Genomic DNA, 24,463 nt, shown 5'->3' with positions numbered 1-24,463 from the left:
AGGAGTGTCCCGGCGCTTTCTAACCCACAGCAAAACTACAAGGAAACAGAAAAGAGGGCGAAGAAAAAAAAGATCAATCATTGTCCATAGAGCCACGTTTTCAGACCTTTCCTAAAGGCCAACAGGTTGCAAGTACAGCGGAGCAACGGGGGAGGGTATTCCATAGCTGAGGAGCCAGATGTTTGAAAGAACGTCCCCCAACCCTTGCTTTCCTAACAGCAGGGACAATAGCCAAACCAAGAGATTCCGATCTTAGGGATCTTGTGGGTTTGTAGAAGGCAAGGCGTTTCTGGATATATTCAGCTCCGACCGCATGAAGTGCCTTATGCGCAAGTGTGAGTGCCTTAAAAACAATCCGCTTGCTAACAGGGAGCCAATGTAGGGAAAGAAGCAGGTCAGAGGCTTTCGCACAACGAGGTAGGCCAGAAATCGCCTGTGCCGCCGAGTTTTGGACTACCTGAAGCTTTTGTAATAGATAGTCCGGAAGACCCAAATATAAAACATTTGAGTAATCAAGCCTGGAGCAGATGAGAGCCTGGACCGTCGTCTTCCTATGCGCCAAAGGGAGCAAGGGAAGAAACTTGCGCAACATTTTAAGAAGACCATAACAGGTGCCGGTCAGGCCTAGAATCTGGGGCTTAAGATATAGGCTGTTATCAATTTTGACCCCAAGATTCTTGGCAACCAGGGAGGAGGACGAGGGTGGGAACATGTTCACAGGCCACCAATCCTGCCAGCTGGGGTCAGCCTGACACCCAAAGAAGAGCTCCTCAGATTTATCAGGGTTGCACTTGAGGCTGTTCAGCTGAAATCAGTCAAAAACAGCCCCAAGGCACCCGCGGATGCTCTCTCCGTTGAACTCCGCCCCCCTTCCACAAGTGAAAAGGAGCTGGGTGTCATCGGCGTATGACATGATCTGAGCCCCAAAAGACTCCGCCAGCACCGCCAGAGGGGTCATGAAGATATTAAACAGAGTCGGGCTAAGCACCGACCCCTGTGGGACTCCGACCTCCAAAGGCGGCACTTCGGCAGAGTGAGGGGGGGCCCAGACCATCTGCCGGCGACCAGCTAAATAAGATCTAAACCAGCTCAACACCGTCCCTCTCAGACCGATCTCATGAAGTCTGCTGAGGAGAGCCTCATGAGGGACGGTGTCGAAAGGCGCCAACAGATGTAACATTACTAGCATGGCTCTTCCACCTGAATCCAGCACTTCCTTAATGGCTTCATTAACCTCCAGAAGTGCAGTCTCGGTGCTTAGATTGGATCGAAAGCCCGACTGGGTGGAGTGCAACAAGCCATGGGTTTCAAGAAAAGGTGAGAGCACAGAGTGAACATGCTTTTCCACTATCTTTGCAAGAGCAGGCAGAAGGGAAATTGGCCTGTAATTGGCATGATTTTCAGGGTCAAGACCAGGTTTTTTAAGGAGTGCAACAACCATGGCTCGTTTCCAGACCATAGGGACAACACCACTCGTCAATGACAGATTAAGGATCGGATTGATCAGAGGGTTCAAAACCTCCGCAGCCCTAGCCAAGAAGGAAGCAGGGCAGGGGTCCAAGGGGGAAGCTGACTTAAGTTTAGAGAGGAGGTCCTGAGAGATGGATTCAGAGATCGCTGGGAACTCCGATAGAAAAGGACCAGTTTCGTCTGTCAAGATCAGCTGATCCCTTGGGATGGCATCAGCGCAAGGGTTCAAGGAGGAGAAGGAATCTTGAATTCGCTTTATTTTAGTAGTAAAAAAATTCGCTAATGAAACCACCCATGGTTCAGAAAAGTCATGCTGCGATACACTAGCCTTAGGGGTGACAAACTCCTTAACAATGGTAAAAAGTTCTCTACAGGAACTTGACGCCGTCTCAACTCTAACTTAGAAATAGTTCTTTTTTTTGGCCAGGATGTCCGCATGATAAGCCTTTAAGGTGGCCCTATAGGCGGCCTTGGCCTCCGGATCATACTGCTGGCGCCAAAGCCTCTCAGCAGCCTTGAAATTTCGCCGGGACAAAGCAAGAGACTCCGTAAACCAAGGCGCTGAAATCCGTCTTGTAGATGTCCGGTGCGCAAAAGGCGGGGCAAGTTCGTCTAACCGCTCTACTAGCCACTTCTGTAACACATCAAGATCACTCTCTAAGTCACCTGATAGGGAACAGGGATGCTCCAGACAAGCCTGAGCGACAATCTCAGGGGTAACCAGATGATAGGCCCGCCTGGGGTGCCTAAGATGATTAGATTTTCCGCCAGGTAATTTGCTAGTTCCCTGAATCTGAGAGCAAATCAGATAATGGTCCGACCAGAGGACTGGGGCGGGACTAGCCATAACAAGAGGAAAGGTGGAAAATACCTGATCAAGAGTGTGGCCCTTGTTATGGGTCGGAACAGACAGATAGGGAATAAGGCCCAGGGGGGGCGGTGATGTCATTGACTTTAATTGCATCGCCGTCCGACCGGACGTCCATGTGTATGTTAAAATCCACAAGCACAATACAATGTTCAGTTTTTAAGCAGAGTGCCGCGGTTGACTCCTGCAGCTCCTCGTAAAAAGATCCACGCAGACCAGGTGGTCTGTAAACCAGGAGCCCAGAGAAGGATTGATGGGCAGATAGGGCAATAGAAAAAGCCAAGGATTCATAGCCAGAGATGGACGCCATAGGGACAACCACACATGGGGTAGATCTTAAAACCACAATCGCGACCCCTCCACCCCTCCCGATAGGTCTATCATGTCTGTGAATAACATAATCAGGAGGAATAGCAGTTGCAATGTCAGGGTTAGAGGACACCCCTAGCCATGTTTCAGTGAGCATAAGGCATACCGGTTTTTCGACCGTTAGCAGTTCATAAATATCAAGAGCATGTCTGCTCAGGGAGCGAGTATTGAGTAAAAGGTATTTATAATTGACAGAGGTCCTAGGGCTAGAGGTCCCGTGCACCGGAAGGGTGCAAGGAAACCATCCACAACCAGGACACTGGCATTTACCTCTATACCTCGCCGGAAAGACCATCTGACATGTGGTCGTATATTTCCTAAATGTCAAGAGCTCAGCCGCTGAATATGTAATCCTACAACCCGCAACACATCCCACCCCGTCCGCCTCCGTGACGCGGACGGGCGCAGACGGGCAGGACTCTGGCATGACTCCGGTGTGAGTCCGGCGCGTCCGCAAGACGCGTCCGCTACGCGGAGAGTGGACGTCAGTTTATATAGTAAACTAGAGCGCGTCACAGCGCTTACCACCCCCAAGATGGCCGCCGCGTTTCCCTTCGTCTACTCGGGACCAATCTCCCAGCGTCTATGCTCAGCTGAGAGTGGCCCGAGTAGCGGAGGAGGGGGGAGAAGCTTCGAAGTAAGTTTAAAAGTGCCCCAGAGTCCAAGGTAAAATACACTGCCTTTTCGATCAAGCAGGGTACAGGGTACAATCAGTACGCTAAAATGAAGCAAGATAAGGGATAGTGCAAGAACCTCCCGGCTTCCGCCTCAGGAGGGAGAAAAATGCTCAGGCTAGAACAGGCGCCGAGGCATGAGAAACCCTTATATAGTAAACTAGAGCGCGTCACAGCGCTTACCACCCCCAAGATGGCCGCCGCGTTTCCCTTCGTCTACTCGGGACCAATCTCCCAGCGTCTATGCTCAGCTGAGAGTGGCCCGAGTAGCGGAGGAGGGGGGAGAAGCTTCGAAGTAAGTTTAAAAGTGCCCCAGAGTCCAAGGTAAAATACACTGCCTTTTCGAACAAGCAGGGTACAGGGTACAATCAGTACGCTAAAATGAAGCAAGATAAGGGATAGTGCAAGAACCTCCCGGCTTCCGCCTCAGGAGGGAGAAAAATGCTCAGGCTAGAACAGGCGCCGAGGCATGAGAAACCCTTATATAGTAAACTAGAGCGCGTCACAGCGCTTACCACCCCCAAGATGGCCGCCGCGTTTCCCTTCGTCTACTCGGGACCAATCTCCCAGCGTCTATGCTCAGCTGAGAGTGGCCCGAGTAGCGGAGGAGGGGGGAGAAGCTTCGAAGTAAGTTTAAAAGTGCCCCAGAGTCCAAGGTAAAATACACTGCCTTTTCGATCAAGCAGGGTACAGGGTACAATCGGTACGCTAAAATGAAGCAAGATAAGGGATAGTGCAAGAACCTCCCGGCTTCCGCCTCAGGAGGGAGAAAAATGCTCAGGCTAGAACCCTTGATGGTCTATACCACGAGGGAAGCCTTCCGTGCACATCCATTTTGGTAAATCGCCACCAAGATGAAATATTACGAGTATTGATTATTGAGTATTGATTCCTACCGATTTTCCAATGATGATCAAAGACAATATGACTGCACTGACTTATCAAATGCACAGGGGTTTTACTAAATGGATAAAACAGCATTTGTCGCTGTGGGGACGAGTCCAAACTATGAACATAGTATAGCCCAAGGTTTAACTACATTTTCAGCATGCTGCCTATACTGGTCCTGGCATCAGAGCTATGCCTAATAGACGCAGCCATTAAAACATAATTCTGGCAAGGTGAGACATGCGGACTGGCCATGTCCAAACTCCAAGCCGCTACTTCAGGCGGACTGAGACTTCCAAAGATGGAAATATATCATATGGCCCATCAGCTCTCACAGGAAGCATATCATTCTGCCACAGATCCGGAACGCACCAATTGGGTACGACTGAAACAACAACTGTGGGTGGGCACGGGGACCGCAGATGATATATCTGCATCATCCCTCACAGATACCTCAAACAGAACTGCTTTGTGGGCCCAGTGCTGCAGAAGCGATGAAGGGGGGAAATCTTTGCCACCATGTACTCCGCCTTTGGTGGGGGTGCTGGTTTGTATCCTTCCTTCCCTGTTTCTCTCACAGATGAAGATCATTGAACCAGAAGGTCACTATGTGATATTAGCAGTTAAACTGGATGGTAAAGACATAGCCTTAGTGAACAGTTATGTCCCCAATGTGGGCCAAACTATCATTCCTATTCTCCCCAACCTTTCTTGTCACAAAAATACATTATTACTCTATGTTACTTGGAGGAGATTTTAACTGCATGGCTGATGTCACTTTAGATAGATCAAACCCCCACTGCCCACATCCCCACTACATAAAACTGCCCACGCATTTCGATGTTGGATAAACAATTGAGGATTTGTTGATACCTTGAGACCTTAACTCCGGAGGGCAGCTTCGATTTTTATTACTTGGGTATGCACAAGCTAGCAGTACACTTAAATACTTTCTTATGCTCGGCTAGCGTACATACGAGAGCTAGAAGGGTCGAATGTCTGCCGAAAAATACTGTGACCACCACCCGTTATTACGGATTCTGGTCTGAGCGTTGTCCAGACCCCGCACTGCGACATGGAAGCTCAATACTGCGAAGCTGATGACCTAGTCTTCAGATCTACCCTAGGGAAAGTGAACAGTAATTACTTATGGAGAATACAGGTAAGACTTCCACACTAGCGGAGTGGGAGGCATTCAAACTAGTGGTACGTGGTCACAGCATCTCAGCAGTAGTAGGTACTCGGTCCCAGCTTCATACTGAGATCAAACACTTGGAGCACCTCTTAATAAAACTGTATCTACCGACGGAGGGAGCACAGGTGCTGCATGACACACTGAGAGCAGAAAGGGAAAAACTCCTCAAACTAAAGACCGATACCACACAGGGTTGCCCACTGTCCCCAGTGCCATTTGCCTTGACTGTTGAAACTCTGGCCCTCATACTCTACACCACCCATCATTATCGAGGAACAGTGATTGACGAACACCCCATCTATATATCCCTATACGGGGATGATCTATAAGTGTCCCAGCGTGAGGAACACGCAAATGTGGATCACGCATTTAGCGCTTTGGATGATTTTAGCCAGACGTCGAGAGTCCAGGTGAATTGGAATAAGTCAAATGCATTCCCGATACATGCTCTGGCACCAGCCACTATTCTGCAGGAAATGGCGCAGGATCTCTACTCGGAACCAGTCACATTATGCTTCCCGGGCATTCATATTTACTACAACTTGGCCGATCTTGAGCAATCTTCAACAGTCAATGATTTTTGCAGACATCCATAAATTTCTGGCTAATGCTTCCTCTATCCGTCGCAGGCAGGGTCATACTGCACAGATGGTTTTCCTTCTCAGTTTCTTGCTTTACTTTGTAGCTCGCTTTATTTGGCTCACAAAATCCATCTTTTGGGAGATTAACTGCCTATTGATATACCTCATATAAGGCACAGGACGTCGTAGACTGGCATTAACCAAACTATGGCTCCCCACTGATGGAGGTGGGTTAGCGGTCCCTGACTTGGAGCTTTATTGCCTGGCGGCGCACCCGAAATGGCCAGCTTACTGAAGACATTGTTGATGGGGGAGGGGGCATGATAGTGACTGGCGTATACTTTCTCTCCACCAGTACCATGCCATAGGCCAGCTTAATTAGCCCTAATGCTCAAACAGGCGTTAAATATTCTGGTCTCTTGCTGGATACCCTGCAATTTCAATGGGCCTGGGTCTTGCACCGAACACAAATGATGGTTCTGTATGCGAAGTACCTCACACGGTCGCATTACTACAAGTCTTGGATGAGGGATATTGGGCTGGGTTGCGGGAGAGAAAGGGTAGGAATGTGCTATGGAGCTGGTAAAAGGAGGAAAACAAAGGAACTTTGTGGAACTCGTAAACAAATATAAGTAAAGTATAAGTAAACAAATATACTCTCCCCTCCCACCACTATTTACTGTATGGGTCAGTGGCGGCAAACATGCGGAGGCCATGGGGGAGGACAGGCAAGAACCCCCAGAACAGAGCGGTAGAAACAATGTGGAAGTAACTCCAATCCCCAAGGTGGGGGTGGGGGGTGGGGTAGAGTTCTGAGAAGTTCCAGAAGTGCCAGTTACAGATATGTAGAAGGCCCAGCGAATCCTTGCATCTGTAACACTATTCAAACCATCACATAATAAATTCCATAACAGAACACAACATGACCAATGTCTGTACACTGCCATATTACATCATATAACAATAAACAGTAAAGGCATCCTATCTGCAGAGGCTACACATCTTCTCCCCTTTTTAACACCACACACAGACACACACACACACACACACACTGCACCACAGAGACAAAACCACACACAAATCAGGACAATAATTCAACCCAGAGAACCACAGAAAAGCAATACCCAAAGTAAATATGAAAAACTAACCAGACGCCACACAACATGTAAGAGGAGAGTGTCTTTTAGGTACTTTTATAACACGAGAACTCCTTCTTAACCAAGAACTCTGCAGCATTCCCTGCAACAGACACTTGTTTGTCACTTACATGTTTTTTCACTTTCATTATCACATTTTCCATTTCTAGCAACTCTTGCCATATTGCACCATTGCCCATTCGAAACACGAACAGCGATGCCTCTAACCTTGATGACTCTAACAGGATCTCAAAATTTCGAAGATGCCTTTCTTAACAAAATGGTGTCTTCCTGATACGTGCCAAATCACCCATTTCGAATTTGACCTCCTGGACATATTTTTCCTTACACCTTACGTCCCTCTGACACCGAGCACAACTGTTTGTCTCTCAATTTCCCGACATCATCACTTGCTGTGGACATTCATCACAGCCTTGACCCATCATCTTCAAAAAGGACACAACGAGGTCACCTCTTTCCTCCCCCTCATGAGTTTAAAAGGTGCTTTACCAGAGATCGAATGAGGTGTAGATCTATAATCCCACCCAAAATCTCTGGTAGTTACTTCACAGTCAACACTGGATGTCACCACGCTCTGGATACACTCCACTATAAACCTGTTGAATCTCTCCACTTTTAGTTTGCCTGAGGGCAGTACAATGGCGTGCATACATTTTTCACTCTACATTTGCCTAAAAACTCTGTCATGGTGGAAGAAGTAAATTGAACTCCATTGTCAGTGAGCAGCTCCTCGGGAGTCCCTTCTCTTGTAAACACTTCACAACCAAAAGGAATCACAGAGTTTGTGTTGGGTTCGGCTATACCACGTACTTCCACCCGCCTGTAAAGATGATCCATCATGACAATAAAGTGTCTCATATTAGAAGGTAATATATGAAAAGGGTCGGGGGAAAAAATCAACCTCAACTCTCTGCCACACCTTACCAGGACATGAAACAGGCCCATCAGAAGGCACAGAGGTCACCAAATGGTTAGCAGTCAAACAGCATGGTGCACAACTTCTCACTAATCCTTCTACCTCCACATCCACTCCAGGGCACCAGAAATCATTTCTTATCCTACGCTTAGAGGCACTCATACCCAGATGGCCTACATGAGCTGTCTCCAAAATCTTTTGGTGGAAACATCCTTGTGGAATTAACTTATCACCTCTTACCAACAATCCTCCTTCCAAAGATAACTCATCCGCCACCTTGCAATAAGATAGCAAAGAAGTCTCCAAAGTATTTCCCTCTGCCCCCCAAATTTCCCAAAATTCATGATCTTGTTCAATACAGTATCCTCCCTCAACCGATCACACAATACCATTATATCGGAACAAATTACCAAATCTTTAACTTAGGCAATGATACATGCCTCAATTTCTTCCTGTACATCCACTTAACACACATCTAATGGTAACCAAGACAGAAAGTCCATTCTAATGTTCTTTCCTCCTGCAATTTGAAGCACACTAAAACTCCAATAATTTGATAGATAATCTGGCTGAGGATCTTAATTTGGATTCTAGACAAAATACCAACGAGTGGTCCTTGATTGGTCCTCAAGCTACATTTTATCCCAAAGAGATAAGGCTTAAACTTGCCGACACCCCAAACGCATTCCAACATTTCACTTTCTATTACAGAATATTGTGTTTCCAAATCTTTCATGCTTCTGGAAGCAAACCCTACAGAGACTTCCGTCCCATCCATCACTTGTAGCAAAAACACTCAATGCCAAAATGTAGGAAACTGGCTCTATATATACTACACCAGAATGAGGTATAGTGTGTATAGAGACTAAGTGAACCCAGAGGTAGGCAGAGGTTAAAGTTAGATAGCACCTTACTCTCTAATTGTGGTAGAGTGGTCGAGCAGTAAGGCAGTATCATAGGACAGTGTTAAGCATTTGATGTACACACTCAGTCAGCAACTGAACTCTAGGCCAATTGTATTTGTATAAAAATATATACTGTTGTTTTATTTTTAGAACCAAGTAAGCCTGGCACAGGTATGCATTAAATACTTTTCAGTAATAAGTTACTGGATATAGAACAGTTTTGAAAATGCAATAGATATTGTACTTTGTTTGATTTACAGGGTATACAGAAGGATGAAACAGTTAGCAAATACAGTACATTGAAATGAATATGCTTTTTCAGTAAATTACAGGTAAGTTACTTTCTACGTTACTCTTCTTACTCAAAGCTGGATACCTAGATTCAACACTGGGAAATTTCCTGGAAACAGGTACGTAAATACGTTTTGGTTATTCACATGATTTTTAAAGAATATTTTTATGTTTCAAAAATTCATACTTAGAATCTTTTTGGAGAAAAAGTCTCAATGTTATCCTATGGAGAGAAAACAGGTTAACAGTCCATAGGTAAGTAATCGACTGTGGGAGTTATTTATTTATTTATTTATTGTTGACATTTTTAGAGCGCGCTGTTACCCGAAGGTGTCCTGGCGCTAGCTGATCGCTTGTGGGGGTGGGCAGGGACATTAGCGAGAGAAAAGCCAGGTTTTGAGAGCCTTCCTGAACTTGAGTAGGTCGGGGGTCAGTCTTAGACTGGCCGGCAGCGCGTTCCAAGCCTTGGCGGTGCCTAGGGATAGACTTCTGCCTCCCCAGCGAGTTTTCCTAATTTTCGGGACGACAACCAGCCCCTGCTCGGCTGATCGTAACGCTCGGGCTGGCTTGTACCACTGGAAGAGAGGGGTCAGGCAGTGGGGGCCCAGGCCATGCAATGCTTTAAAGATCACACAAAGTGACTTAAACAAAAGGTTAAGGTTCTGGGGTTAGACTCAGGGGTCCCCCAGGGTCAGTGTTGCACTGTTGTTACACACTCAGCGGCACTGGGGCGGTGGGGTGCAGAGTGTTGAGGCCCACTGTTATCCAAAGGGGGACACGTGGTCTCCGGATGGCAAGCAGGTCACTGGGTTGTGAGAGCAAAGCTCCTAGGGTTAAGGTCAGGGCAAATGGGGGAACAAAGTAGCACAAAAGGTGCACCCTCAGCGGCACTGGGGCGGCCGGGTGCAGAGTGCTGATTCGACGTTAGGCGCCCTGTTTTTTTCTATGGAGAACCTCAGGCAGGGAGACGAAGGACTTCTGGTTGCGGCCACCACTGGGAGAGGTAAGTTGGGAAAATAAGGATTGGTTAGGCACCGTCGGTTTGGGCACACAAGGTCGCGGGGCGTCGGGTGCAGGGGTGACTTCTGGGATCGGATCTTCTTACCAGCTCCTGGTCGCGTTTAAGAGGGCCTTCTGGATTTAGGCTGCATTCGTCAGCTGGAGGCTTGAGGCAGGTCAGGGGTCGCCGGATCTCGGGTCAGGATCGCCGGGGTGACCTCCTTGTGGTATTTTTCCACTCGAGTTCGGGCCTGGTTCGGCGGGTGCAGAGTGGGCTGTATTTACGGTCCCTGACTGCTGCCAGGGGTTGCTGTTTGAACAAGTCCAGTGTTCACGGGAGATTCAGTCTTTGAAGTGTAGGCAGGCAGGTCCTCTGTGGTTTTGAGGTTGCTGGGATTTTTCAGGAGCAGGTTCGATGGGAGGCAGGCCTGTAGGACTGGGGCAAGTTAGTGGGCGCTGTCCTCTTGTTAGCTCTGCACAGCTCTTCGGTCCTACTTCTTATCTTCTTTTCTTGTCGTTTCTGGATCTGAGGAAGCGAGGTTCAGGGTGCCCCCTTAATACTAGATTTAGGGATATTACAGGTCGGTAAAGGGAATGGACCATTGGGACCATTCCCTGGGGTGGGTACACCCCCTATTCTGCCCCTCTCCAGTGGGAGGGCGGCTGGAGCCTGTCCCTGGTTGGCTGGGTTCCCCATCCTCAAGATGTCGGGGGCTCGAGGCTGTGCTTCAACCCACTTCCCCCACCTGAGGGGTGGAGTTGGCAACACCCCTCTTCCTCACTTGTTTTTCCCGCCCAAAGTGGGAGGTAGAACCACTAGGGACCAGTTGCTGAAAGCAGCAAATTGTCTGGAGAGGCTCACAAAGGCGGTATGCCGTTGAATCTTCTCCTTTGTGAACCCTGCCTATCCTGGGGGAGGAGGCTTGGTACCTCGTCCCAGGATGTGCATTGTTTCAGGTCCACGAGAGCAGCGAGCTCGCGACCCAGGGGTCACGAAACATGTCAATTGGTGGCAGCCTAAGCAGCCACTCAGTCAGGTCACTAGGAGTTGGTCGAGTTTCAGGGGCATCTCTAGGATTCCCTCTTTGGTGCATTTTACATTAAATCCCACACTGGCATCAGTGTGGGTTTTATGTGCTGAGAAGTTTGGTAACAAACCTCTCAGTCTTTAGTGTAGCCATTATGGTGGTGTGGATTTTGTGATGACAAACTCCCAGCACCATATACTCTTAATGGCAGCACTGCACTTACAGAGCCTTGGAATGGCCCTGGGTACTGTAGGGGCACAGGGCTCATGCACTTGTACCCTCACCACTGGCATAGGGCAGCCAGCTAGAGGGGTCACTGATCTATGCCAGGGCAGTGGTTTGTGGGCGTGGCACACAGGGATGTGTGCCATATCGACTCTTCACTTTGTTCTGCACCAAGACACGCAGCCTGCAAGGGCAGTGTATGGGTGTCAGGGTACAGGGCCTCTAAGGGTGGCACAATAAGTGCTGCAGCCCTTAGGGGTCTTTTCTGGTCACAGTGCCCTTGGTACCTGTGGTACCATTTATTAGGGCTGCATGTGGCCAGAGATGCCAATTGGGGTTAGGCTTCAAAACAGTTTTAGGGAAGAAACATAGGCCCCGGGTACCTGATTAGCAGGAGCCCAGGGCACACTCAGTCAAAGAACATCAGCAATTCAGCAAAACTTGGGGGCGTACCATGCAAGAAAGAGAGCACGTTCTCACACAACTCCCCCAAACGAAAGAAGATTAGACTAACCTTTCCCTAGAGAGTCTTCATTGTCTAAGTAGAAGAACCTGACAAGTCCATCTGCATTAGCATTGGCAGTCACAGGTCTGTGTTCCACTTCAAAGTCCATTCCCTGTAGAGAGATGAACCACCTCAACATTTTAGGATGTTCTCCTTTTATTTGCATTAGCCATCTGAGAGGTCTGTGATCAGTTTGAACTAGGAGGTGAGTACCAACCAAGAATGGTCTCAGGGACCAAACCACAGCAAAGGCCTCCCTCTCAAAGGCACTCCAACGCTGCTCCGTGGGGAGACGCCTTCTACTTATAAAAGCAACAGGCTGGTCTTGGCCTTCATCATTGGTCTGGGATAGGACCGCTCCTTTCCCTAGCTCAGAGGCATCAGTCTGCACTATGAACTGCTTGGCATAATCTGGAGCCTTCAGAATTGGTGCTGAGCACATTGCTTCTTTCAGGGTATCAAAAGCCTTTTGGCAACTAACTGTCCAGTTTACCTTTATGGGCATTTTCTTGGAGGCGAGTTCTGTGAGGGGAGTCACAATGGACCCATATCCCTTCACAACCCTCCTGGAGTACCCAGTCAAGCAAAGGAATGCCCTGACTTGGGCCTGGGTTGTTGGAGATGCCTAGTCCAGGATAACCTTGCTCATGAGCTGTAAGGGTTGTACCTGGCCTCCACCAACAAGGTGGCGCAACTACACCACAGAGCCCTGCCCTAGCTGGCATTCGGATGCCTTGATGGTTAGGCCTGTAGTTTGTAGGGCTTTTAAAACCTTCCCAAGGTGGATCAGGTGATCCTGCCAGGTGGAACTAAAGACAGCAATATCATCAAGATAAGCTGCGCTAAAGGACTCCAACCCAGTCAGGACTTGATTCACCAACCTCTGGAAGGTGACAGGGGCATTTTTCAAACCAAAGGGCATAACAGATTTTTCCTAGTGCTAATAGTGCTCCAACAGTTTAGCAGAAAAGCAGTGAGGTACGCACACATTACTAATTGATCAGAACAAATCTCAGTAGTGTTAAAAGAGTTTTCAAAGTGTATTAAACAACAGTTCAGAATGCACAATCTATTGTGCACATATTTTTCATACAGCAGCGGTGTGTGTACAGATTCCAGAGTACAGTAAACATCACTGAAGTGTACACAGATTTCTCCTCGAGTAGTAAAAGGCTTTGCAGCCTCCCATTATTTCTCAAGGTGTAGCAAACAGTAGTGCAGTGTGCGCATATTTCTCATAGTGCAGTAAACAGCAGCATGCAATGCTTTATCATAGTCAATTACAAGTAATGAAGTGTGTACACAGAGCATAGTAAAAAGCAGTGCAGTGTGCACAGATTCATCAGTACAACAAAAAACAGTGCAGCCCATATATTGCCGTCACACAGAAAAAACAGTGTGGTGTGAACAGATTACTCAGTGTAGTAAATGCAGTACAGTGTGCACAGATCCCTCATATTGTAGTATGATGCAGTGCAGCATGCACATATTTCTTAAAGTGTAGTAAGATGCAGTGCAGCATGCACAGATTTCTTAAAGTGCAGTAAGATGCAGAACAGTGTACACAGATCCCTCATATTGCAGTATGATGCAGTGCAGCGTGCACAGATTTCTTAAAGTGTAGTAAGATGCAGTGCAGCGTGCACAGATTTCTTAAAGTGCAGTAAGATGCAGAACAGTGTACACAGATCCCTCATATTGCAGTATGATGCAGTGCATCGTGCACAGATTTCTTAAAGTGTAGTAAGATGCAGTACGGTGTGCACAGATCCCTCATATTGCAGTATGATGCACCGCAGCGTGCTCAGATTTTGTAAAGTGTAGTAAAAGCAGTGTGCACAGATTCCTCAATGCAGTAAAAAGCAGTGCAGCATGCACAGGTGTCTCACAGTGCAGTGGGATGCGGTGTAGAATGCATGGATAGTCCAGTACAGATCAGTGCAGCGGGCAGTGATTCCTCACAGTGCGTCAGTATGTAGAGCAGCATGCACGGATTCCTCACAGGGCAGGAAGATGCAGTGGAACATATTTGTCATAGTGCAGTAATATACAGTCCAGTATGCCGAGATTCCGTAGAGTGCATTAAGAGGCAGTGCACAGTTTAATCATAGTGCGGTACGATGCAGTGCAGCAGTACACAGATCCCCTCTTTAACACACATGATGCCCATAAACACCCCCAGGGCCGGAAGGAAAGCCCCCAGGGTCCCCAGATAGAAGAGCCAAGCTCAGCTCCAGGGGCCCCCAGATAGAAGAGCCCAGCTCAGCCCCAGGACCCCGGATTGAAGAGCCCAGCTCAGACCCAGGGGCCCCCGGTTAGAAGAGCTCAGCTCAGCCCCAGGGGCCCCGGATAGAAGAGCCCAGCTCAGCCCCAGGGGCCCCGGATAGAAGGGCCCAGCTCAGCCCCAGGGCCCTCGGATAGAAGAGCCCAGCTCAGCCCCAGGGGCCCCGGATAGAAGAGCGCAGCTCAGCCCCAGGGGCCCCTGGATAGAAGAGTCCAGCTCAGCCCGGCTCCTGCAGAGATTCCCTCCAGGATTATTCAGTCTATTTCTACAAACACAGCAGAAGGTGCTGACAATCTCCTACCTGAGCAGAGACCTGTGCAGACATGTCCAGGCTCTCTCCTCCGCCTGGGACTTGGGGGAGGGGGGCAGGGGCAGATCTGGGATCTGAGGGGGGCAGATCTGGGGTCTGTGAGGGTCTGCAGATGAAGGTCACGGCCCCCACAGACAGGGCTCCTTCCTCCTCGGCAGCAGGCTGCACACACCATGAGAGACAGGAAGTGATATCACCGCCGCTGCGGGTGCTGTCTCTGCCTCCGCTGACCCGGAAGAGGAAACCCTTTTCCTTTCATCCAATGTGCAGTTCAGTGGATTCATCAACAGGTGAGGAGCGCCCTCTGGTGGCCGCTGATGGAACAGCCGCCTCCAGGCTCCAGCATTGAATATTTCACATAAGCAAGCATTTATACCTGTAAAGACTTGGGGTTTTAGATTTTTAGATGTTACAGACAGGGTTGACACCTAAAACCATCTGAGATGGCAACACTAGTCACAGACATGGATGGTCTTAAGACACACAATACAAACTCAGCATTTACAATCCAGCACGCCACACAGATGCAGCATTACTAGGCTGTCAGTGCGATGGATATGCAGTTTGTTTTAATTTTAGGAATTATTCATTTTAGGGAATCTCGGTTGTGTTAATGTATTTTCCTAATTGCATTGGCTGGTCTGTTTTAAAGCGGGTTTGAGTGGTAGCCTGACTCGTGCACAATCTAACATTTAAACACAGAGTTACATAATATTTGTTTTGGGAGAGTGTCCCAGATGGTATTTATGTATTATGTATATACAGTTTGATTATGAGAATGCTTACATTAATCCAGGATGGGAGTTTTAAGTGTGATTGTATATTTCATGGTGTAAAACAGTTGTTTTAAAGGATTGAACATTTCTTTATGAAATACAGATTGTGAGGATTGATTTTGGATAGAACTGACCAGAATTCAACCACTTGGATGTTTCATAGGTGGGGACTTTTCCACAGGTACACTGGACATCTTGTGGTGTTCTTCATGCCCAGGGGCTCCAGGTGTTGTACACTTTTTGGGGTGTGTTTTTAGGTCTCGCCTACGCAGCGCACATGCCCTGCATAGGAGACCTTTAGCCGTCGTTCAGCTCTTTTTTAAGCACTGCACTCGTGCTTGTGGCGGCATACACCTTGCGGGAGCGCGCAGGGGCACGCCACTAGCAGGAGTGTGTCCTTCGAAAAAGAGCAGACTACTCTCCGAAGCGCGCGCCTCGCTCTGCCTCTCCATCTTGCTCGCGCTTCTTGTTTCACTTTCCCTTCCTTTACACTTTGAGGTTTATTCTTTGCGGATGCATTTTTCATATGCTTAAATTATTCTTTGATGTTTGCAGATTGAGACTCACTCACCATTCACAAGCTCATACAACTTTATTCAGGCTTTGAGCCAGCGCACTGGTAGAAATGAGCACTGCACTTTTAAGGTCGACCAAGATTATGACGTTCGCGTCATGTTTTTACATCCGGTTTCTACATAAACACACTATGTTTTCTTGCGTTCATTGACTACTTTGTTGGTTTCGGGTTATATATGGATGGCGGTCACAGATGCCTTTTTTCTGATACTTTTTCACTACTATGACTTGGTCTTGTTTTCACATTTGTTGCCATGTGGGATTAGATTCGGGTTAAGCCAATCTCCATTCATAATAGCTTTCACAGGTAGCAGTCACGCATTTGTTGTTAAATTATAGAAGTATTCCTAGGCTCTCGTATTCACTACTCTGGTCTGCATTTTTACAGGGTAGCATATTCCAACTGTATTGTTTTCTGTCTTTTGATCAGGTTACTGCGCATCCCTGTGTCCCCTTACCGGTTTCTGATTTTTGCTTAAGAATTTGGGGACTCTGTGTCCTTTGCTGGTGAGTTTTTTCTTCCTACGGATCATTTCACCATTGGGTTCATTCCAATTCTCTAGTAACGTTTTATGGCCTATTTGTTTTCAGTTGGAATGGGACATATGATGTCCCATTCTGCCTTTCATCCACGTCGGGTTCCTTAGGTATTGTAGTACAGCGATTGGCATGGCCAATAGGTCTAGCTTTTTGGACCTAATAAGTATTTAGTTATGCAGCACAATATCCTTGGTGCAACAACATCAACTGTTGCATGGCTAAACACTTATAAGGTCCCAAAGGCAAGACCTATTGGCTATGCCAATGCTCGTTTGTTCTTGATGCAACAGAGTTCTTGATGAGAAAGAACCTGTTTGTTGTGGCACATTTCTGGTCTTTTTTTCCTACTTATGTTTCTGTTACCCGACTAGTGAACACATTGGTACCCCTTGTAGTTGCTTTTGAACTAAATAACCGAACATGAACTGATAAATACTCTTGGAGATGGTCTTTTGGCGTAAAGTGATATAGCATTAAATAGAGTGCTGTGTAGTGGCTTTACATTGCTGTACAGTGGAGTATGGTGTGGTATGCACTGCAATTGCGTATAGTAGAGTGGCATACACTTGAGTGCCTTAGAGAGGAGTGGGGTAGAGTGGTTCTAGGTTTAAAAACAAGTTTATTTAGACAATTGTCCATAAAACATTATAAAGAAAATACACATTAATTAAAACCCTTAAAATAAACCCCCCTCCTCACCACCCCATCTCCATTACATTTCATTTTTTTTTATTCTTTTTAACAAATCGTAAGAGCCGAGCAATCCCAACTGCCACATCTAAATATCGCATCTCAGAAAGTAACTCCACCGCTTTTTTCCTATGAAGAGTATCATATTTAAAAAACAAAGGTCTTAAAAGCTTGATAAGATTTGCAAGATAAAAAACGCAGTCCATAAGAATATGCGTAATAGTGCATTTGGCTTTCAAAGGGCAGAGACAAAGACCACTATTATTTTGCACCCCTGTCCTATATGGGTTGGATGAATAGATTGGATTACATTCCCCCCGAGCCCATTAGGATTTCTTTTCTCAAACCTGGATCTGGTGACTGTGATAAATAAGGGAACACAAAATTCTGGCAAGTGAAGCTAACAAGAAGCTAATAGATGATTTCTTCTTTAAATTTAATACATCACATTGTTGTGACACCATAGCAGCAGAATCTCTCAATATTCGTGTGCCTGGGAATGTGAACCAGGATGTGACTGTACCACTATTTAAATGGAGATTCTTCATTGCAGTCATTCTGGTTCTAACAGCCTTTGCCCACATCCTTTCTCCTCTTTGGCTCTCTTCCCAACACAGTCTGGATACTTTAACCACCTCATCATTCTCCAGCAGGGTGTTGAAGTATCTTAGAGCCTGGGTGGCGGCTGCCTTGTTCCAAGATACCAGACTGAACTCTCTCCTTATAGCCTGGATCATGGTGTCTTGTGGGAGTGAAAGAAGTCTTTTAAGCACTACCTCTTCCAGTCTGTCCCATTCATAGGTTGGATCAAGAGAAAATATCTCTCCTCCATACAGGTCAATTGGTGGGATCTTCCCTTCATAGGCTTTAATAATGGGATATGGGATAGGCCCCCAAATCTGCCATTGAATCCAGATAAACAGCTTGCCGGCAAGAGGGCCTTATGCCTAGTGGCATCCCAATGCGCGTCCTAATTCAGATTTTTCCTAAAAGTTAAACCCAGGTATTTATACTGAGCAACTTGTTCCACCAACTGAGAATCAAGATACCAGGAAAAACTCTGCACTTTTTTCCCAAAAATCATAATTTTCGTCTTTTCCAGATTAATGCGAAGCTTGTTCTGCTTAAGAGGCCAATGTGTTAAGTTTCCTCTGCAAACCAATTGGCGTGTAGTCCAATAAAAAAACAACAATTGATGGACGGAAAGTTGCACAATGGCAAAACATTCACCCTCAGTCACAGATCTGGGTTTAATCCATCGTTATTTTGCTCACCAAGCCACCCCGGTTCAGACATTAGTGTAGTCCAATAAAACCAAATCATCTGCATAAAGCAGACAAGCAATATGCCAGTCCCTAATTTTAGGCGAGAAAGACTTTATTTGGGATATAACTGTTGGGGGGGTCGTCCAAAAATAGACTAAAAAGTAGGGGTGCTGAAACGCACCCCTGACGCAGGCCATTGTCGAGAGAGATTCTTTGGGACAACCGTCCTGCCTTATCTAACTGCACCAGGGCCCAATTGCCAGAGTGCAGGGATTGAAGAGCCCCAAGAAGGTATTGTTGTACGTTCCAAGCAGCAGGTTTTCCCCATAATATCCCTGTCAACAGAATCGAAGGCTGTCCGGAAATCTACAAAGCAACTGCACAATCTATGATTTTCCTCCAGAGCCTATTGAGTAATAGCCCACAAAGCAAAGCAGTGGTCTGTGGTGGAATGACCCTCCCAAAAGCCCCCTTGTTCTAAAGGAATTCTCTTGGTTTCAGTGGCCCATTCTTCAAGTTTGGCTAAAATAATCTTGGAGAATATCTTTAGTGAAATATCCAATAGGCTTATAAGCCTGTAATGTATCGAGTCTATACCGCTCCCTTTTTTTAATCGGTTTCACACCCTCCAAGTGTTGGTCTAGCTGTACAGGGAATAAACGACCATTTAAATCCCCCGCCATTATAACTGCTTCTGGGTATTTTGCCTCAAAATGCTGGAAAGAGGATTAAAATAATTCCAGCCATTGATTCATTTGGCGATGATCTTCTTTGTGAATATAAACATTTATAAGCAAAAAAATAACAGAGGACATTTTTACCCACAACTATTTCGACAACAGATAACTGCAGACCACTTGAAACGTTTATGACCTCTAACGGTCTCTTAATCACCTTAGTCGATATTAATGTTAGTAGACCTGCAGATGCTCTCCCCGTACCCCGGGAATGACCTTTGCTATTCAAGGCCATAAAGCCTTCAACTGACTGGTTCTCTCTTAGCCAAGACTCCTGAAGGAATACCGGATGAAAGGGTTTCAAACTTTCTTCCAGTTCACCGCTGTTCTTCAAGCATTCAAATCCATGGATATTCCAACTTAGGATTCTTAGATTTTGAGAGGACTCCTCATTCTAGAGTAAGGTGGGCCTAATATTCCAGTTAACTTCCGCCGGCAAGTGTCGCAGAGGGGCAAACCTATTACTTTGAGCACATACTAATTGTCTAGATTGTGAGATTGGCCTATCATTTACTGTAACCACTCTCAGGTCGGTGGGTAGATGGCTACTTTGTTGTGTAGCTTCGGGCCTTTGGGACGGGATGTATAAGGATCATTCCCATTGAGTTGCGGATAACCCACTGTGCATGTTTAAAATAGCGGAAGGAAATGAACCTGGCTGAGGTATTATTAATTGAGGGCTCTTTTCTACGGATATTAAGGCCTGTAGAGCTACTTTGGTCAGGTCTTCGTCCGCCTTAAGTACTAGGTCAGCACTACAAGGAGATATGAAAAAACTCTGGAAACTTCTCTACCTTGATCGCCCAATTGAAAACCCACAGACTCTAAGTCTAACGAGGTTATCCCTGAAAGAGGGGGGATTTGTTGGAATAACTGAAGGATTTTGGAGCGATTCAGGGGTCGAAGTTTCTTTGCTTTTTTTCCTCAACGAATAATATCGAGCAGAAGTTCTGTACTTCCTAATTGCGACCTGATAAAGGATTCCTTAGCTGAGGGGTGTTCTAGGGGCAATTTATTTAAGGGCCGAGGCTCAACCATCTTATTACGGGCTACCATATGTTCCTTATTAGGGATGGTAGAGCGGACTATTGGGGAAATAGAAGAAGAATCAGGACTGGTTTTAGGACGGGGTTTCACACTAAGTTTTACGCAGTTATGTGCCTTTTTATGTATCTTTTTGAATTGAGGCACTTTTACAGTACTACCACCTTGAGGTCTGGGATGTTGGCCTTGGGCTTGGGAACAAATACTACTACTATATTCCCCTTTTTTATGCTTGCATTTCTTTTTGCATACACGTGGGGCACATCACCCAGGCAATCCAGTGCAGGACCCAACCCCCATTGTACGGTATGACCTTTCGGTAAATTTTGAGGGCATAAAACCGTGCTGCCTTTTCCTGACAAGCATAGGGTATTTAGAAACATAAAACGAACTCTTCATACCTAACTGGCATTCACCTTTCTCTGATGTTACACTATGCAACCCAAACGCTGTAGCCATTACTACAGGAGGTAATTGAGTTTTCACAGAGCCACCCAGATTGTCTTTAAAAGATTTTAAGGGTTTCAGTTCATGTCGAATGTTATTCAAATAATTTAATTGGTCGACTTGGCTTGTCCTTATTGATACCAGAGCTTCTAGAATCCCAGGCAAGGTGATCTGCATAAGTAACATAACGTCCAACAAAGATGACGAGGAGGAGGGCTGGAATGATAAAGACCTCCGCAGCAATACAAGTGTAGAGTTTGGCTCCCCAACCATGGAGGTATTATATACTAACGTTGAGCTTCCTTGATGGTCTTCTCGTGAAGGTGACTGGGATGAGCTGGAGTCATCGGGACTAAATGATGGTAACGAAAAGTTCAAGCAGGGAGAAGAGGACAATCTTGGACCCCCTCTCACAGATGCCGTTTCATTCTTAGATGGATCCACTGAAGGATAAACTGGCTGCACTTCATCCAGAGCTAAGAGTGAGGCATCTATAACTGAAGCCGGAGGACAGAGGTGCCTGTGGGCGGTCTTTGCCACCCCCTTTGAGAACCGCTGAGCTCCATTATGGTAATGCGTAAATACAAAGTTCCTTATAGAGGTTGCTAGGGGTGAGCGTGGGACCTCGCTTGACGACACACTTTGAACATGCTGGATGGACCCCTTCTTCCCTCCACTCTTCCTCTTTTTAGTAGCTCTCCCCTGTGTTTTTCCTTTTGAGGCAGCAAGAAGAGGTCTCTTACTGCGGAGCACAGGGGGAGATGGACATGAGGACATACTCTTTCCTTAAAAGGATAAGCAACAAGAAAGAAAAAGAAACCAGCTCACGGGGCACACAGGATACGCAGAGACACTACTGCCACAGTCTCTACTTCTGCTGCTTGCAATATGCCACTAGCCGTCTGCCTTTTCAAAGCTCACCTGTGCTCCCCCATCATTGCTGTTTCTGGTGTTCTGGATGAGGTCAGCAATACACCACCGGCAGCCGCAGCCACAGCCACACTCACGATTAGCACCCGGCTACTCGCGGCTCCAGAAGTTGTACAAAAACCCCCACTAATTGGAGGGCAGAGAAACGGTGCAGATCAGCCAAAGAAACCGGGATCCGGTGTTCAGCCAGGGGCCGTGGGGCCGCGGTTCAGCTGCATTGGCGCCTTCCTCCACGAAGACAAGAGCCGCAAATTGGCGATAACCAGGGTCCGCAATGCAATGCAGTGATGCAGCGAGCCGCGGTTCAGGTGAGAACCGGGAGCCGCAATGGCGTCTTCCTCCTCACCGCCGGCTGTGCGACTGTCTGCTGACTGGCAGGCGGAGTCCCGTCAAGTCCGGCCTGGAGATAGGGAGATAATGAGAGAGGGGGAGAGCAGGGCTCACTGGAAGCACCACAAGCCTCACCTGACCTATGTGGGCATGCCTGGGCTCTTCACTCTGTGACCTCCACTAGAGGTAGTCACGCTCTCCTCCTCACTCTCTCATGGCCCTCTGTGAGCTCTACACCCTGTTCGCTGCTGCCAGCTCCTCACCGGTGCCCCGCTGCGCTGCACCATACCTCACAGAGCCTCTCAGCTCTCAGATCCGCTCAGTGCACAATGCTGTCCATGGCAGGCTGCGGTAGTCTGTGGTTATTGCTGTGGTTTCAAGGCACAGAGGGCTCGGGCCGACTCATGCTGGTGCAACACCAACACCAACTCAGCCCCACCGCGCACCTCACAACCCTGCTCCTCTTTGCATTATCTGCCTCACTCAGCTCAGCTTGCCCCAGTGCCACAGCAGGGTTGGGAAACTGGGACCTGGAAACCACGGAAGCGCAAGGCAACAATTTCGGAGTATCGGCGTCTCTGAGTCCTTCCTCATGTCTCCTTGAAGCCTGAAGCACACCGCAATCGGCAGTCAGCGGTCAGAGTGGGGCCAAGGAGAGGTCAGAGTGGAGTTACCTACAGTGGAATAGCATAGAGTAAAGGGGAGTGGTATAGAGTAGAGTGGTGTATAGTGGGGTAGAAGGAAATGAGGTACATTGGAATAGTATTGAGTAGGGTGGGGTAGAGTGGAGTTACCTACAGTGGAATAGTGTTGAGTAGAGTTGTGTGGAGGGGAGTGACTTCCAGTGAAAAAGCCTACAGTATAGAATCACACACTAAAATAGGGAACAGTGGAGTAATGTAGAGTGGAGTGGCATACACTGAAATGCCTTAGAGTGGAGTGGCATAGTGTGGAGTGACATACACTGAAGTGACTTATAGTGTTGAGTCGGCATAGTGTGGAAGTGGCGTACAGTGGAATAGTAAACACCGGGGTGGAATAAAGGGGAGTGGCATAGGGTGGAGTCGGCGAAAGTGGAATAGCATAGAGTAGTGCACAGTGTAGTGGAGTGCTGTACAGTGGAGTGGGGTAGACTATAGTGCCGTACAGAGTAATAGCGTACTGTGGAGTGGCAAACAGTAGAATAGCGTACAGTGGAGTGGTCAAGAGGAAAGTGGCATAGAGTGGAGTGTCACACAGTGAAATAGCGTACCGCGGGCCCGCTCAAACAATCAGGAAGGACTTTGTGCCACTCTGGGGTGACCCGCTCTCCTGGCGGGACCACTCCCTCTCTGCCTCTCCCCACCCGGACTCCCTGGCTGACTCACCGGCTGGGGCGGGTGGAGGCAGAAGTACTTAATCAGCGGCAGTAGCGGGGCTCTCAGAATCCCTGGGAGCCCCGCCCAACAGCGCCCTTGTTCACCCGATCCCCCATCTCGGGACCGGGACTCAGAGATGAGCTCGGCGGCTTCTCTTCTCCTGCTGGCAGCCCCGGGGCTCTCCACAGCTCATGTGAGCCCCGGGCCGCGTGGGGACTTCTCTCCTTCCCTCTGGAGCTCAAGGAGGCGGAGTCTGCTCCCGACCTCCTCTTCCGGCCGCACTTCCTGGTTGCCGCGTCCGGCGCCTTGCCCACAGTCAGGCGGGCCGCGGGTGGCGGCGGCATCTTGTGTCAGGGGCAATAATGAGGGGTAGGCTCCCTCGGTGCACAAAATAAACATAGAAACGGGGTGGGCACCCGTCCAGCTACCCAAATAAGCGGGGTGGGCACCCGCTCTAGAATTAAGCAACTGACCAGGCATAACGCAGGGTGGGCACCTGCGAGGGGTGCAAAAGGGCAGAAGAGCTTCCCTTGGGAAAATGCCAGCACTCTCCCTAAAAATAGAAATACAGCACTCACGAGGTGCTGGGGGCCTAGAAACCACCAAAGGCCCGAGAAGGGGGAACCCCCCTAAAGCAAAAAGGGGTCCCAGCGGTCCTGGGCATCAGGAGGGGAATGCAGGGACCAGAGGCCAGCACACAGGGCAGGAGACAGCCCCCATGGCGGTCCCTCCTGGGCCCCACCAGCAGCAACCCCCTCCTATTAGGACCCAAGCAGGAACTCCAGGAATCCAGGCATCCAGGGGCTGGGCAGGGCCCAGGAAGGCAAGCCTTCCCCTGGGCCCCAGCAGCAGCACGCCCCTTGTAGATTCAAGTTGAGCACAAAACCTTTTACAGGAGGTCACAGCCTCCTTTTATACATAAAATCTCTTTGTCTCTAGGATGCAGTGTGGGGCGAAAACCAGACGCAGCTGGTTTTGGAGCACTCTGTTGCTCAGCCCCTCTTCCCATTCACTGGCCAGGCTAGGGTCATCAGTCGCACCACAGGGGGTGGAGCCAGCATTGTGTAGGGAAAGCCCAGCCCTATTCAGGTCCCAGGTGCACTCC

General features: G+C 47.9%; 1 protein-coding gene across 1 annotated transcript in view; it reads right to left on the bottom strand.

The window, feature by feature from the left end:
- LOC144806007 (uncharacterized) overlaps positions 1–14,805 on the bottom strand; it is a 45,409-nt gene extending 30,604 nt beyond the window's left edge. Inside the window, exon 1 of the mRNA XM_078672465.1 lies at positions 14,657–14,805. The gene's annotated coding sequence lies outside the window, so the exon portion shown is untranslated. The remainder of the gene's footprint in view (positions 1–14,656) is intronic.
- Positions 14,806–24,463: the final 9,658 nt, after the last annotated feature.

The sequence above is a fragment of the Lissotriton helveticus genome, assembly GCF_964261635.1.
Source record: "Lissotriton helveticus chromosome 1_1 unlocalized genomic scaffold, aLisHel1.1 SUPER_1_unloc_39, whole genome shotgun sequence".
Lineage (NCBI taxonomy): Eukaryota > Metazoa > Chordata > Amphibia > Caudata > Salamandridae > Lissotriton > Lissotriton helveticus.
Note: the sequence above shows the minus strand (reverse complement) of the source record. Positions and strands in the feature narration are given on the sequence as shown.